At 38.8% G+C, this 14,060-nt stretch overlaps 1 pseudogene; it reads left to right on the top strand.

Moving 5' to 3' along the window:
• The first annotated feature begins 1,403 nt into the window (after positions 1-1,403).
• On the top strand, positions 1,404-12,131 carry LOC115287014 (annotated as a pseudogene).
• The last annotated feature ends 1,929 nt before the right edge of the window (positions 12,132-14,060 follow it).

The following is a 14,060-nucleotide window of genomic DNA, read 5'->3' on the forward strand; positions in this document are numbered from 1 at the left end:
GAAGAGATTGATGCCACTTGTATAATCAGTGTATAATCAGTCTCCCACAGGGGCTGCTGTAGGATCTCTTTATAAGGTGGACTGTGATGACCCTGTAGGGTCAGTTTATAATGGCTCTGACCTATCTGCTTTCAACACACATTGAGGTTATTCAATACTCCAAATTCAGTTAATAATGAGATTCTACCCTTTTTGGTGCATCCCTTCCCTTTGACACTAACCAAAGTGTGCCTCTGGATTTTCTTCTATTGTTCATCCACTCATCCATCCATCCATTCATCCATCCATCCATCTGTCTGTCTGTCCACCATCTTTCAGCCCTGAGATCCTCTTCAAGACATCTGACATACAGCAAATACCTTTGACTCCCACTTGATTACAGTTATCGGACACAAGTTTTCCTACTTCCTGTCTTACTCAAACTTCCAAAATACCTTTATTCTTGTATCATGCTTATCACTTCAATAAGTCCATTTATAGTCCATTTATTTTTAGCTCTTTTTTCTTTGCATCCTCCCATGTGAGGACAATTTTACGACGCAGAGCTTTCCTTTTCCTCTTATGTATCTGTGCTTTATAATTATTTCCTGATTCTTCTGAATGAACATTGATTTCTAGTGGCTCTATCACCACTGCCCACAAATATTTTTATGTCTTCCCTAACAAAAGAAATAGATGTCTCCAGCTCATAGTACTCTTCAGAGTTACTATGCTTTTACTGCCAAGTTTCTCCAGAGGGCAATTTACAATTCCAGCCATCATTCCCTCACCACCCCTTCACTGACAGTCTGGCTTCCAGCCTCATCACTTTACAGGAACTCCTTTTCCCAAGGTCACCAGTGTCTTCCTAATTGCCAAATCCAACAGTGTGTTATCAGTCCTAATTCCTGAAATCACTGTAGCATTAAACACTTACTTGACTTCTTTGACTCTTGCCTACATTTTTTTTTTTTTTGGTCCCTCGGAGAACTTGCACGTTCTCATGGTTTCAGTTTTAAGCATCAGGGTTGGATGGAAAAAGAACTTTGATAGCAGGCAGATATCAATTTTAATTCTCTATAGTTCTCCCATTTATTAGCTATATGACCTTGGATATATATTTTTACTTCTTATAACCTTAGTTTCTGCATCTAAAAGTAGAGCTAATAATGCTTTTTGCATGGGATAAATAAGATTAAGTAAAAATGAGCAGCACATACTGATGTTAATTTCCTTGATTTTCCTGAATAGTTTTCTGAATGTCCTGCTAAGTTTCAGTCATATAGTTTTCTTAGTAGCTTACTTCTACTAGATGCTCCCACTGCTCCCTCAATTGTGCATATTAAAACACATACACCATTTTTCCTCTCATGACCATCATCCTAAACTTCCTCTTCCAAAATGCTTTCTTTTTCAGAGTCACCATGGCCTTCACAAAAACCAGTGACAGCTTCCTGGCTTTACTTGGGAAACTCTTGACTGCTGATCCTCAGAAGGGTGCATGGACACAGTTCTTTGGAGGAATCTCCATATCTGTGATTACTAGTATTTCTCTTGACTCCATTCTAACTCTATGTTATATTTTCTTGCTTAGTAACTTGGCTTGCTCCTGGCTTCTACCCTTGACTTTCTTCTGGGTCCAAGAGGGACCCTGGGCCCTGGTTTGGGTTCATTTATGGCTCTCTCCTCAGCTCTCTCTGATTTTGTTGCTTTCCCTAGAGATTGATAACCAAATTCATGATTTTCCAGGCCACCCGAGTTGCCTCTTGAGATAGCTTTCTATTGCTCTCACCTGACATGAATCCACAATTATCAAAGCCACCTCACTGGAACCTGCTTCCGAGATTCACCCCTTTAGGGTGTGACAAGTGATGTCATCACTTTCACTCTCTCAACCTGGAGCACTTGAATTAGCTTTTCACTTTTATTCCCTCCTTCTTTCTCTAGGACAACCCCGCAATCCATTCAACCCTGAATAACTATAGTTTTGCAAAGCTTCATACATGCATCTATTTTATCATTTATACCGATAGAATAATAATGTCACTAAGAAGAACAACAACGACAGCTAACATTTGTTGAGAGCCTATGGTGTGCTAGTCATTTTGGTAAGACTGTACAAGCTGCATCTATTATAAAAGAGAAAATTGAGGCTTAAGGAGGTTAAACACCTTGCTCAAGGTCATAGTAAGTGCTGAAGCTAGGGATTTAAACTCAGATTTGTCAGCTCCCAAACCCATGTTCTTATTCACTGTTTTACTTTGAGATGATCACATTTCCTTGATAGAAGCATTTATGTGTTTTTCATAAATATTTTTCAAATTGCACATCTTTGTAACAACCCATTTTGTGAAATTGCACCAAACAAGTGATTTCGTGGAATTAGAAATAAATTGTAAATAAATGATTACTTTAGTAAAGAGTCACCCAGTATTAGCCAGAAATAGGAATAGTCCCAATACGGAGAGAGACCAAGAGAGGGATAACAGTGTGCTATTGCAGAGAAAGGAAATGAGTGAAAATTTAACCTCCAGTGTTGTCAACTTGTTTGTAAGTGGGGGCATTCTCTGGTTGGGCAGAAATAAAAGGGAGTGTCCTTGGAAAGAGTCAAAACTGAAACAAAGCGAATGGTGTCAGGCAATAGGAAGTCAATGGAGAGGAGCAGTGGTGTGGTTTAGGAGAACAGTTTACTGCTTGAAATACTTCCCATTAGCATTAAGCCCTTGAACATGTGCATTGTAATGTCAAGACATTTGTATGGAAATTCTAGCACTCAGTCTGAGACAGCACTGGACTTGGGATCTGAACACTGAATTTTCCTTCTAGCTCTATCACTAACCAGCTATTTGACCTTGGAGAACTCTCCCAACCTTCTTTGTCCTGAGTTTTGTCATCTTTAAAATCCCCAGGAGTTGGACTGCATGGGCTCTTCCCTATTTTAACAAGTTGTATCCCATCTGCTCAAAACGTGGTGAGGACTTAGAGCTTAGGTTTGTGGCCCACTATGCCCGCTATCCATTTACTAATTGCATATGGATGTCACGGGCTGCTCTGCACACTCAGATTGTGGAGGAAAGTTAAAATCTTGATAAGAGAGTCCCCACATGGGGGATAAGCACAAGGCATCAGAGGTTACGCACCTTTTGTAAAGTACCAGAGTGTGTTAGCACTTTGCTCTGCCAGCAAGATCCCTTTCTATTTCTTGAGTCAAGCCCTCTTCTGCCCCTTTGGTGCATCCATTTCATCGCAACTGCTGCATATGACTTTGGCTGGCACGTGGCCTGAGAGGGTCTATGCAACTGAAATGCGAAGGTACAATTACAACCGAACAAGGAAATCATTTGGTCAGTAGTTTAGTATCTCAGGATCTAAAGAATGATCACCTTCGGCTAGACTAGTAGACCCAAATTGCCCTTTTTATTGCTTCACTAAAACACACCACTTTGCCCAGTTCATTTATTGACTTTTTCATCTCAAGCACAAATTCTTACCTAGGTAGAAGTTAAAGGTCCACAACACACTAATTGTAAAAGCAAAAGTGCCAATTCAACAGAATTCCAAAACCAGAGCAAATGCCTGTGAACTTGACAACTCTTGTATAAATTAAGCCAGAAAATGGTTTTTTTTAGAAGAGGCTTTGGGTGTTCCATGAAAAACTTTACTTCTCTGTTACAAGACCATGTTTATCTATGGAAAATGACAAAAACACCTGGTGTTAGTTGCAGTAGAGGGTAGGAAACACGGAGGTTGCTTTTTGGGAAACAACAAAAAACTAGCTGCTGAGATTGGATTTAAATCACACCCCAAATATCGCCCTAGCATCCAGAAATATGCATCATCTGCATAAATAACCCTCCCCCATCGGCCTCCCACCCCCACTTCTCTGCTTTGCAGGAAACGAGCAAGAGTTAAAACACAAGAGTAATTTTTAGAGGAAACCTCACGACTAGCAATCAGTGTTAATAAGATTCTTTTCCTCTTGCAAGATTCACAGAAAGCCCTAGATCCATGCCGAGCACATTCAAAGGCAAGGGACTAAGAGCTCCTCTCACAGGTTCATTATCATTCTCAGGTTATCCCAAGCCAAGTGAATCAGGAAAGCAAATGAATTAGTGAGAATTACGGAGCCTCTGTGGTCTGAACCCACTCCAAATCTCAGTGAAGATGAAAGGTAGACGCTGATGTCTTACGTCCCAAGGTTCTCAGGATTGGAGCCCCAGAGCCTCGCTGTTCCTCTAGAGCCTTGCAGAACTGTGCAGGCAGTTAATGTTGCCTAACGTCTCCTGACCGTGGGTTCAGCCATGTGGGAAAAGTTTTACGAGGCTTCAAAACCAAACCCCCTTTCACTCACAATTAATTACAGAAGACTTGCTATACCACCCAGCTGTCAATGAGTCCAGCGTGGGCACGTTTCTTCTCATTTTGGTCACTTTACTAATAATCAAAGATACCAGGGTAATGCTTTATTATGTGATGATACCAAATGGGATTTTTGGAAAAAAAAATCTATAAATATTTGAAGTGCTAGGTGTTAAGCTTTTTTGGAAGAGCTGCTTTGGCTGAGGAGCAGGATTTAATTTGAACTGAAGTCTTGGAATTTCAGAAGTTGTTGTTGTTGTTTTCTGTTGTTTTAAAGGCTCCTGGCAAATCGGGGTGGGCAGAATGGGGGGGGTTACATTTGTGCTTGTGGCGGAAACACAGTTATCTTTGGAGCATCTATGGAATTTAAACAAAACATGTAGAAAAGGTTTGGGAGTAGCAGTTTGTTTTCATTAAATACTTGTTACTGCTAATTATATTTGATCACTATAAAGAATACAGTTTAATTAAAGAAACACGGTGGTTAGAAAAATATTTGATTTCCAAAGGAGAACAATTTATCTTCTCATTAGTAAGTAGAGAAAAAAGTAATGTGACTGTATGTTTTTCAGCATGTTATAGGTTTTTATGTAGAGGGTTTATTCCATTCATAGGGAAAAATCTTATATCTGTTCCTAAAATTGTAGGCTACTATGAACATCGTATTATGTTGTTTCCATGCACACATCAATTTATTTAACATAAGTAATCATTTTAAAAATAAAACAACATTTGGCAAATGATACAAAACAACACATTCTAACATCCATCTCAATCAACGTATCTTCTTTTTCTTTGGAGAGAGTTTCGGTGTTAACTCTTTCAGTGAAGCTTGAAAAGTACTGTGACGTTAATGTTTTCCCTAATCAACATATGGCTTTCATTTTCATTTTGCAAGGTAATATTTCAGCAGTGGTCTGGAGGAAATGAATGGAAAATGAAGGCAGAAAACTATCCTTGTAACTGAAGTCTAGTATTCATGTTGCTTGTATAACACCGTATATAAGAATTCTTTTACGCAGTCACAAAATTTAGTTATTTTGATTGGAAAAAATGTATCCTCTCTACACCAGTTGTGTTTGAGTAAACTCCCATGAGTTCTGGAAGTATATTGGACAAGAGTATATCTTAGCATAACTATTTATAATCTTAAGAAAAAAGATAATTCAAATATTGTGTTTATGGGATGTGACTATCAGGTAGGACTCAGACTTAGGACAAGAGAAGTCCCCTTTCTTTGCGATCTTCACACCAGACATGGCATTGGAGAATAAGGCTTTCAGAGGTTTGCAACACATTTTTAAAGGAAGTGATTTTTATCTTTCCATTTTAAACGTACTGCCTGTAAATTTCAGACACTATTTTGTTCGTGAAATCTTTGGACGGTCTGCTGGTTTTAACCATTTTCTTTTGATGTTATAACCCTCAAACAACACTAAATTTACATATTAATGTATTTGGATGATTAAACTTTGTAAAACTTTTTCTTTTAACTCATAGGGAAAGGTGACCCTAAAAATTCATACTTAAAATACAGTATAGATGTGTTTGAAGCTTCACAGCTATTTTCCTTTTTACATTATTGTTTAAATGTGTAATTACTCTTTAGCATCTACAAACATTACATCAAACCCAAGAAAACATAAAACATAAGCTCCCGACTCTCTCCAGGTGGAAGAGACAGAGTCTCATTTTTGCTTTCGTGCGGCATTCTGTTGTCGGCGCCGTTATAATCTCCTACCATTAGCACGTAAATGTTTTCCAAGGAGAATTTTTTTCCTCTCTTCTCTTCGTACAACTAAAATAATTTGACACCTCTGGGTAGAAGAGGAAAACAAATGTCCAGCTTTTGATAAATTCTATGAATGCGTCTGAAAACCTGCCTGTTCAAAACTGCTAAATCTGTGAGCAATTTCACACTGAAATCAGCTTTTTGCTAGATCTCGGAATAAAGCGCAGGAAAGCAATTAGAGCAGTTTGGTGTACAATGAACAGCCTACAGAGCCGCTTTCCACACGCTTCCATCAAAGCAGAAACACACCTTTGTTAATAGAAATATTATTTAAAATGCCGCGAATCGGCAGCGGCCCTTAGCAGGGGCAAGCGCTCTGGCGTGAGCACGAGGCCTGCTCTGGCCTCCTGCTGCCCGCAAACGACCGGAGGAGTCCCAGAGGTGCTCTCGAATTTCTGCATCCTCATTTCTTCAGCTGTAAAATATCTGTCACTCACATCCCACACTGGCCAAAGTGACACCTGCCAGTCTCACGAACAAGGACAAATTATTGTCTGGCTGCCAACCCTGTCTCCGCAAGGAGAGCAGAGCAGTGGTGGGCGCGTGCATCTAATGGTGTCTTGTTAAAGTCCGCGATTTGGTTTTTAGGTGTTTCTTGCAAGGAGGTTGATTTTCAGCATATTGTTGCTTAACATTCAGAACCTGGGTTTTTGTGGTCCGCCGTGCATTGTAACGGCACATTTAAGAATATTTACAAACAGGTGGCAAAATGTATATCGGATAAGCTCAGGCATCACTGTGCAGGGCAATATTGTGGTGTTGTCTCGACAGGCCCATGGCTTTCGTTATCGTTGGAATACTCCTAGGATCCTTTTAGAGCCAAAATCCAAAAGCATTTCCTCAGACCCACAATTCTGACCTAAAAGTTTTGTGGTGTGTGTGTGTATGTGTGTGAGTGTGTGTGTGTGTGTGTATGAATGAGAGAGAGAGAGAGAGAGATCTGTCATCATGTCATATGAAGTTATGCAACATTCTATCCCTTGTTGATGAAATGCAACATGACAGAATGTAATGTAATGTAACGTATCAAAAAATGTAAATAATATACTTTGCGGGATTAGATATCTGCTGTCAATTCCTATAGTAGGGAACTGAACTGAACTTACTGAGGCAGGCAAGCTCAGCGATCGCCAAACTGGCTGTGGTACTTGAGAACCAGCACACACCACAGTTCACCGATTTCCCCAATTACTTTGGGGTAGTTTGGCACGTATAGAAATGTTCAACAAAAGTTCTCTTGTTGGACACTTCTGGGAAGTAATTTGATTGTTAATTACAAACGCTCAGGGTGATTGCTCTGCATAATTGTTTTACTCCTTCAGTCCTCCATTAGAAGCTTATCTCCCGAAGGTTTATTTTTAGATCTTTGAATTTTTAACGTCTTTCTATGTCACGCTGATGCAACATGAGTCCCCTCTCCAGATAAAATTCTTTAACCAGCCTGGGTATCCGGTGCCTTCTGTGAGAGGCAGAAGTGGGAGACAGTAGGACCGCAGGCGTTTGATCTCCAATAGCATCTGTAATCACAGAATGGACACACACACCACTGCAGAATTCTGTGCCTTTTGAGACATAACTTCAGTTGTATGCTGTAAATAGCTTGAAAATCATAAAGAGTAAAAGGCATATCTCAGAATTAAACCGAATGCATTCCAGATACTATTTCACTGTATTACCAAGCTGTAGTCTCAACTCTTAACAATAGACAACACAAAACAAGTCCACATTGCTTTAAAGGTAAGTGGGCAGAGGCTCGCCTGATACTGCATTCCTGAGAATGGAACCTTTTATTTGCTGTCATAGTGATGACTTTTAATTGTCCTAATAAATAAGCTTTTAAAAAGCTTCTAAAATGTTCTCTAATAACATACTTTGGTCTTTAGCCATAGAAATGCAGAAATAATTAGAAGTGGCATTGTGTACTCTGCCTTCTGGACTGGGCTGAAGGTGAAGGAGAAAGTCTCATGCTCTCCTTGTCAGCTGCAAGGGTAATTACTGCTGGCTGAAATTACTCAACATTTGTTTATAAGCTCCCCAGAGCATGCTGTAAATAGATTGTCTGTTATAGTCCAATCACATTAAAACACTGCTCCTTGCAAACTGCTACCTCCTGTTTTCTGTAAGCTAGACAGAGAGAGCCTGCTGCTCACTTATTGAGCACCGAGCAGGGAAGAGCTCTGTGTAATGTGATTGTTTTCATTAGATTCCTCTCTGTCCAAGATCACATTTGTCGTTTTCGGAGTCTGGATGCTAGTGGGGTCCATTACGTTCATTAGGACCCTTTTATTTGCTTTAGAGAGGATGGATATCTTTATTATTCGGATGTGTATGTAACAGTTTGGAAGGAAATTTAAAACAGTACAGAAGAGTGACCACATACATTTCCTACCACACATTGGATTTGTGTATCTATACTGAGTTTTAGGAAGTTTTTAGCATTTACTGGTTATATCAATTTGACTTCATATAGCACATATTTATGGAGTCCTTGCTATATGCCTAACACCAGGCTAGGTACCACGAAGATAAATATTTACTCATTTTAAGGAGACTCAAATATAGCTAGGGAAAAGTGACTTAGATGCATGATAAAGTTAAAGACTAAAAAGATATGTGATAAATGTAGACATGAAATACAATACGCACCAACATGAACATGTGGAGTATATGTATGGATGATCAGTAAGTTTTTATGTTTAGAGAGCAAATAGAATTTACTGTTTCATAAAGGTAACAAGGCTTTATGGATTAAACTAATTGTGTCCCCTTCAAAAGGCACCAGAGACAACCCAAAGAGTAGTTCGCTCAGCTTTTAGGTGAACTTTGCTTCCCGTTTATTAATTCACATGAGAGAGATTTGACTAAAATGTTTTGAGTACAGAAGAGAACAGGAAATTAGAAGCAGCTCAACAGAAAAAGTCTGGATATTCACTGAACCAAATCCTAGAATAGTTTAAGTTTGCCCTTTAATTGATCAGTAAATAAATTTAGCTATTTTGTTTTTGTTCATATTGGGAAAAGAATTGGGAATCATCTCTGAGTTGTTTCCATTTATCATTGACCAAGACTTCCAAAACCTGGGTGATTATGTCTCTACAGAAATTTCAATTTAAAAAAAAGCATTATACACCTGTTTTGAAATAGGAGAGATATTGGAAGAAAAATATTGCAGAGAAAGAATATTACTCAATAAATGGCAGGCACGGGAATAAGAAATACAAATCAAATTTATATTCAGATTCGAGACATGAAAGGACATTTGTGAATTGGAAGAAAAATGGAGTAATTTTGCTTTCCAGGAAATCTTAAAACATTTAGCTTTTCTCTTCTTTTACACCATTCCAAAGTTTTCTTGGGGGAAATTATTCTTCTTTCTGATCTAGTCTGGAGTTGATATGGGGTTTTGGAACACTCTCATTTCCTAGTATGTTTACCAACATCACTGAAAAGTAGTGCAAGAGGTAGAGACAGTTGGGTATCAGAAATGATGATTCAATTAGATTTTACAGTAATCCCTGGAAGTACTGTATTCTAGGGTTTAGTGAAGGAAAGAGCATCAAATGCAGATCCGATTTTGGGTAGGCACGTACATTGCCATGGAAAACCAATGATATTTTACATGGAAAACTAAATGAACACAGGGACACCAGTGGTGTGCTCATTTCAGAATGTTTGACTAAATTTATTTTCAAGAGAAAACTAAAGCCAAATAAAATTGTTCTTTAGGGCTGGCACACATTGTCTTAAAATAGACTGAATCCATTTGTAATCTATATAGCATTTTTATATGCTCCCCATTACTCACTTTATGCCATTAGGAAAGCACTGAATCTTTAAAGAGAAACTTCCTACAGCTAAAAAAGACATTAAGGGGGAAAAATGCTGGGAGCCATAGTGACAGGTACAACTAAGCTTGTATCCTTCGGTTCCCTGGAAACCAGTCAAACACTATCTCATCTTGCAATGGTTGTGTCTGATCCTTTGCTTCAGACATCTTCCTAATAATGGCAACTGCAGAGGTGACTCTCTGCAAATAAGGGTTTGCAGCCACTGGGCATCCATCACATTTCTCCAGAGCAACATTAGGCCACCCTAATGGGTCCTCCCGTCTTCATTATGATATTAATTCTCTAAATTTCCAAAGTGATTTCATTTGTAACATGACAAAGGCTGGCTGCTCGGGAGACAAACTGTTTTCATCCCCCTCCTGCATGCTCACAAAGGCTTGCTCTCTTTAGTCTTTGGGGGAAAAGGAATTTGATAGCATCAGATCTCTTGTGATACACAAGGCTGGCTAACAACCACACCACCTGCCAGCACTTCATGCCTGCCCATCCGGCCTGAAGCTTTCTAAAGCAGTGGTTGACGAGTGGAACGTGGAGGTTGGTTTGGAAGGAAACTAGGTGGAGAGAAAACAGCGGCCGAATAAAAAACTCGGCATGGAAGCCGACTGGGATTTGAGGGTAGCGGTGGAGTCAGAGAGAGGCTGGAAACAATCTATTGTGAGAAGGCCAGTTTGAGAGATGCTATGTCACATGGTGCTTTTTCTCCCTCCTATCCTGGGACTTTGTTGTGGTTACAAATTCCACCACTGCCAACTGAATACCACCTCCCAAATATGGTAATTCATTTTTCTTCCAATATGCTAGCCTCTATGGACTTTAATTCGATCCACCCACATCTAAATTAGCTTATCTTCTACAATGTTTACTAGATATAAAACTTAACACTTCAAAAAAAAAAAAACCCTGTCTCAATCAATATTGAGGATTTTTCACTCACCGAGGATCATGGTTTCCAACTGAATTAGCATCATGGAGACCATGTCTGAATTGAGTGACCCAATGCCAAATTTTTGCAAGGTCCAGCATTGGTCAAAATACTGAAGCAGATTACATTTTTCCCTGCTTTCTCCTTCCTTGCCTTCTTCTAGAAGCTTCTTGCTCTTACTTCTTGTTTCTTACGTCTTACCATTGCCACCTATTCTGTTTAAAGAAATTCTTAGTAGAAAAGGCTAAAAAATGTTATTATTTTTGAGGAAAGCATGGACTAATTAGTAGTTTGCTCTGATCTTTGACCCCAGTACCTCTAATCAGGGGTGACACATTTTAGTGGTTAACATCAGCAAAAGCTGAGGTTGATTCCACCAGTGAATTTTACAATCTTGTCAAAGCAAATGAAAGAAATTATCTGGATTCTATGCCTTCAATTTCAAAGTGAAGGGACTGTGGGGCACCTGGATGGCTCAGTCAGTTAAGCATCTGGCTTCAGCTCAGATCATGATCTCACAGTTCGTGGGTTTGAGCCCTATGTCGGGCTCTGTGCTGACAGCTAGCTCAGAGCCTGGAGCCTGCTTCAGATTCTATATCTTCCTCTCTCTCTGACCCTCCCCTACTTATGCTGTCTCTCTCTGTATCTCAAAAAAAAAAAAAAAAAAGTAAATAAATAAAAAGAAAAAAACAGAGAAGGGACTGGGCCTTGCGCTTGTCACCCTGGAGCCATCCATGCTGCCCAGCCTTGGTCAATCTCACCATGTTCTTAGACATTGTCCTGGACAGCAACCCCTTGGGCTGAGTCTCCTAACTGTTTGCAAAGTTCCAAAGATGCCAGAGAACTTTTGTGCTCTGAGCACTGGGGAGAAAGGATTTGGTTATAAAGGTTCCCGTTTTCACAGGATTATTCTGGGATTTATGTGCCAGGGTGGTGACTTCACACGTCATAATAGCACTGGTGACAGGTCTACCTATGGGGAGAAATCTGATGATGAGAATCTCATCCTGAAGGACATCGGTCCTTGTCTGTGATAAATGATGAGCCCAACACAGATGGTTCCCAATTTGTTATCTGTACTGCCAAGACTGAGTGGTTGGATGGCAAGCACATGGTCTTTGGCAAGGTGTAAGAGGGCATAAATATTATGGAAGCCATGGAGTTCTTTGGGTCCATAAATGGCAAGACCAGCAAGAAGATCACCAGTGCTGACTGTGGACAAATTGAATAAATTTGACTTGTGTTTTATCTTAACTACCAGACCATTCCTTCTATAGCTCAGGAGAGCACCCCTTCATCCCCATCTGTTCAAAATATCCTATAATCTTTGTGCTGTTGCTGGAGTCTATATTTTCCTTACCCCCCTCCACATCTACCTGGATTGCAGAGTTAAGTTTATGATTATGAAATAAAAACTAAGCAAATAAAATAAATAAAGTGAAGGAACTGGATTGTAGACTCCAAGTTTTAATATTTTATATTATTTAATACTACATTTATATTAATCATTTAAGTATTATTTTTTATCATATCTGATTTTTTGTCCATATATGTTTAAACACTTGGTGCTATTGCTGAATATGGTTAGGCCATATCTCATTATCACAAATTTTAACTGAATATTCATATAATTGATCTACAATGTCACGATATTTTCTATTACTCAGAATCTTCAAGACATGATCATTTAGAAAAAAATTGTAAAGGTTTTATACTGGAGCAGATTTTTTTTAGATTTTATTATTAATGGAACATAATCATATGCACTACATACGTTATTTTTAGAAATATCAAAATATGAGTGTACATATTTTTAACAAAGTAAAGCAATGATTTGAGAGTGATAAATTTTGTCTCTTTCCCCAAACCAAAAATTCTTTAAAAAAAATGTTATTTGGAGCAAAAAATATTACTGAATATTTCACATCTCATCCATCCTGTTTTTCAATTTAAGAGATTGTTCTATGAATTTCTTAAACTTTTTGCTTTGGTTTTAGAAGTATATTCAAATTAAGCTTTTTTTATTTAATCTAAACTTTTGTAAAAGTTACAATTTTCCCTTTAGAAGCTGAGAGTTGGCTATTTCTTCTTATAATTTAATTTCTAGAATAAGTCATAACTCAAGCTGTAATGTTATCCTTGATACAGAAGATAAGATGGGGCACCTGGGTGGCTCAGTCCGTTGAGCATCCAACTTCTCAGGTCATGATCTCGCGGTTCCTGGGTTCGAGCCCCACGTCAGGTTCTGTGCTGGCAGCTCAGAACCTGGAGCCTGCTTCAGATTCTGTGTCTCCCTGTCTCTCTGCCCCTCCCCAGATTATGCTCTGCCTCTCTTTCTCTAAAAAATAAATAAACATAAAAAAAATTATGAAAAAAGGAAGGTAAGAATGTGTTCTAAAAAACATGAATCTTATGAACATTTGTAAAGTCTGTGTTTAGACTATTCACTAATTAGCGATGTCTGATTTCAAATGGCTCTTACATACAGCTGCCAGGCAGTTCTGATTTCACTACTGATAGTATCTGCACAGAATCCTGTTCCCTTCCTAGTCTCTTTTACAAGCACTCGAGTGGCAGAATCCATTGCAATGACTGTAGCATAAAACCTCACGGCCTGATATGTTGGGGAGAGAGCAGCATGGAGATTCCTGATACCACTGGAGGTTTTTCACTGTGAATGATGTCTTCCTTGGGTGTCAAATTAAAACAGAAGAGTGGAGTTACCATTCAATCATCAGACTTTTATTGACAGCCTACTATGTGCAAACTACCCCTTCCCCTCTAAATTTCCATCTCAGAACATAGTGTTGCACTTTCTTCAAATGTTGGGAGTGTGTGGGTCCATAACCTATATCTAAGGCATAAGGCCTTTGCTCTTGGATTAGTTCTGGATGGACGGCATTTACTGCAACCTAAATAAAATATAAACAAATATAAGATTATTGATTCTCTGACATCTGACTGAAACTCGAAATTAAATCCAAACTCTTTGAGTTGGGGTTTCTTTCTTAATAGGTTTTTCATTATCTATGCTTGGTACTTAGTAGGTCCTCAATATATATTCACTGAACTAAGTTGAACCTGTACTAAGACTGATACATCTCCATTAGTTTACAGTATAGGAATTCAAACTCATAGTTTGGACAATTCACGTCACTAG

Source organism: Suricata suricatta, chromosome 3 (assembly GCF_006229205.1).
Source record: "Suricata suricatta isolate VVHF042 chromosome 3, meerkat_22Aug2017_6uvM2_HiC, whole genome shotgun sequence".
Taxonomy (NCBI): domain Eukaryota; kingdom Metazoa; phylum Chordata; class Mammalia; order Carnivora; family Herpestidae; genus Suricata; species Suricata suricatta.